This window comes from Lemur catta, chromosome 17, assembly GCF_020740605.2.
Source record: "Lemur catta isolate mLemCat1 chromosome 17, mLemCat1.pri, whole genome shotgun sequence".
NCBI classification, from domain to species: Eukaryota; Metazoa; Chordata; class Mammalia; order Primates; family Lemuridae; genus Lemur; species Lemur catta.
In genome coordinates this window covers 14,373,022-14,376,690 of record NC_059144.1, presented here as the reverse complement: position 1 = coordinate 14,376,690, position 3,669 = coordinate 14,373,022, and the positions used below count along the sequence as shown (strand labels likewise).

At 53.3% G+C, this 3,669-nt stretch overlaps 1 pseudogene; it reads right to left on the bottom strand.

Annotated features, from left to right (window-relative positions):
- Positions 1 to 2,119: 2,119 nt before the first annotated feature.
- Positions 2,120 to 3,251, bottom strand: LOC123622235 (annotated as a pseudogene).
- Positions 3,252 to 3,669: the final 418 nt, after the last annotated feature.

The window sequence follows — 3,669 nt, the reverse complement described above, 5'->3', positions numbered from 1 at the left end:
TCCTGGCCACTGCTCCCACTCTGTCCAGTGCTGACCACAGGCCCCCACTCTGTCCAGCCCTGGCCATGGGCCCCTGCTCTGTCCAGGCCTGGCCATGGCCTCCAACTCTGTTCAGCCCTCACTGTGGCCCCCACTTTGTCCAGCACTGGTCACAGCCCCCCACTCTGTCCAGCCCTGGCTGGCATCCAGCATCCTCAGGGCCCCCAGCTCACCTGGCCCACAGTTTCCAGCAGCCTCTCACTCTCACACACAAAAATGGCTCTGCACTCTGCCTTCCTCTAGCCCGGTGGTCCTCACAGGGTGGTCTTTGCACTGGCAGCAGCAGCATCACCTGGACATTTGTTAGGCACATTCAGAAGCCCTACTCCAGGCCCACTGAGTCAGAAACTCCAGGGGTGGGACCCAGCAATCCCCCACCACAAGTCTGGACTCAGCTGAGAGCCCTCAACATGAATGGGGAGCTGGCCCCCCAGAGCAGTCTGGGCATCTGTCCCTCATTCCAACTGTCACTTCCTCGGGCCAAGGCCAGGGCCCCTATAGTCCCCTGGACACAGGCTCTCTTCCTCCCTCCTCCCCTGTGGCCAAGAACACCAAGTCCCTGTTGGTACTCTGACTTCCCTCCCTCCCTCAGGGCTGAGTTGCCGGAAGAGCTTCATAAGCAGCTCGTTTCACTCCAGAGACCAGGACACCCTCCGAGCCACCCCCAGACACCTCCAGCCCTGCAGCCCCAAACATTCCCATGGCTCCTCCGTGCCCTGTGAGCCTGACACACACTGAGTGGTCCCCCCTGGCCTCTGCCTTTACCCGCGAAGAGGTGGAGGGGCTGGCAGGTGACATGGTCACACACAGAGCACAGGAGGCAGAAGCAGGGCTACTGCTGACATAGGGTCCCCAATCAGAGCCGTGGTTTACCTCATGGAAATCATCTGAACTCATCTCTGACTTTAACAGGCAAACTCCCTCATCCCTGAGAGGCCGAGGCTTCTCCCAGCGCCCCCCGGCCCCGGCCAGTGGCAGGCCAGGTGCAGGGCCTCCTGGCGAGTCCCAGAGTGGGTGTGCTGGGGACCCCCTGCTGGGGCACAAGAAGGAAATATCCAAACCACCTGTACTCATTTTTTTCTTCCCATTGTTTTCTCACTTATATCTTAATATATATTTTAAATACAGTATAACAAATGTAATAATTTTTTACTCTTGGTGGAGCAAGATCAAAAATTTGGTTACCACTGGCCTATAGAATTGTGCTGTTCAGATGGGCATGTGTCTTCCCTGAGTCGACCCCCGGGGAAGGAGGCTGCAGCTCCCGCCTCCCTCCATCCCAGATCCACGCTTCCAGGAGGCAGCCCAGGATACTGTGGGGACAGCCTCGTCTGATGCTGCTTTCTCTTGCAGACCTCCACACCAGCCCGGAGAGAGGAGCAGCCTGTTCTCCTATTACTCTATTCTGACCTCTGAACTGCCCTCCCTCTGCAGTGTCCTCCTCTCATCATCCTACTTCACAATGTCTCACCATCACCTCCTCCAGGAAGCCTTCCCTGAGTAGCTCCCCAGGTAGAACCCCAGTCATCTCCCCAAGGCAGCCAACTTGTCTTCTGTTACTTTTGTGGATTCCTTCTACCCTCAAGTGTAACTCTAGTTTTAGAACAGTGACTAAGTGACCTCCTCAGAAAAGCTCAGAGCCCCTGAGGCCTCGTGTTTCAGGAATGTTCTTTGATGCCGAGAGTATCCCCAACCAGTCCTGCAGAAGTGCTGCAGGTCCCTGAGTTCTGTTGGCCTGGAGATGTCTGCCTGGTGTCACCCATGCATGTGTGTTCCCCCAGCAGCATGACTGTGCCTCCTTCCGCCACCCTGCATCAGCATCAGTGGGAGGGGAGCTCATCTTTTTCCCACTAGTTAACCAAAGTTGTTGTTTTCCTTTTTATAACCTATTCTTTCAGACAGACTGGAAACAATAAAATTTTATCTTTTTTTTTTTTCTGCACAGGATGATGCTTCACCAAAGTAGTTTTAAGTTCCATCCATTCAGGTTTTATGCATTTTTTATTCATTTAAAAAGGGATTGTTCAGAGGGAAGAAATTATTTTCAACAATTTCAGGAGTGGTGGAGATTGGCTGTTTCTCAGTAGCAGACAGTGCAATCAGTATCTGCCAATGGATGTTCTCTGTAAACATGTCCTTCCCTGTTCCGGTAAACAAGTCCCTCATGTCTTGTGTCATTCCACTCCTCTTGCCCATAAGAATCATAAGTCTGCTCACAGAGTCTGAGCCCATAACATAGTAATCAGCACAACTTACGGCTGGGGTGCTGTAGCTGTTAGCATAGGAATCGCAACTCTGTTCATCATAAGTGGTGCCCTCTCCATCATCTTAGTCATATTGTCCTTATTTCTCTTATGTTGGGGGTGGTGGTGGTGATCTCTACCCAGTTGGGGACACTCCTCTTGATCTTGGAGTAGAAAGTCCTCTTTTGCAACTCACTGGCTTTGGAGTGGAAAGGATTCTCCTAGGAGTTGGTGTCCCTCTTGGTACACGAACTCCACCAGCTGGGCTGCGATTTCTCCCCTTCCTCTGGTAATTGCTGGGGTTGGTACATCTCTTGTATCCAAGGCGGGTTTCCCTCCAACCACTGGAAGATCTGCATTTTCTGAACCATCATTCAAATGTATTAATTCCTGGAGCTGTACTTGCCTCACCTCATCATTATAGTCCAGGATGAGAAACTTATTTGAGCTTTCCCAAAACATGTGTCATCCAGGCATAAGCTTCTGTAGGCACTTCAGTGACAGAATATGGAGATGGAAGTACTTTGACGTACTTTGCTTCTGCACTTATCCTCAAATCTTCCACCGTCACCTCGTCTTTCATGGAACCTTTTCCAAGGATGGACATTTTTGTCAAAGTTTCTTCTTGTAAACGCTTCAGAAACTTGCCATGTGGGCCCAAAAGTTTCCCCACAAAGTTGAACTTAAGGGACTGTTTTACAGGAGTTAACACTGTGTTCCAGCTTCAGGTTCTTGTTAATCACCACCTCAATGTACTTTTCTTCACCTTTGCTTTCTCCTTTTTGACACCAGCCACAGGGCGTGCTTGAAGGAGGGGTCCAAGGAGTCCCTCTGGCCATCAGCTATGGCAGGCACTTCTCTAAGCTCACTGGCTGCCCAAAGCTCAGACTGAAAGGGAGAGGGCAGCAGCGGCTCAGCAACCTCCAAGCCGCCCCCGTGCCAGTAGCAGAGAGACCGGCCACCTGCCATAGAAGCGGCCAAGCCTGCTGGACAGCCAGGCAGGTGTGGCTGCACAGAGGCTGGCAAGGGCTGCTCAGCCTCCATCCCCAGCGGCAGCCGAGGGCCCAGCACTGGAGACCCCTGGCTATGGACTCTGGGTGAGGAGGAGCAGGCACGAGCTGTGCGTTCAGTCAGGCTGCTGGGCCATAGACCCGGTGGGTGGCGCACTGAGGGATGCTGAGGCAGCCCGGGGCGAGCCCAGCCAGCCCGCGCAGGTGCATGACACGCGGGCAGTGGGGACAGAGCAGCCCAAACAGGCCACGTGTCCAGAGAAGCCTCACGGAGGGGATGATTTGGCAGTTGGCAGTTGTGCGCATGCGCAGTGACATCACATTCTGATGCGCATGCGCACTTGCTTTAACGGCTGTGCTTGGCTGTGCTTGGTTGT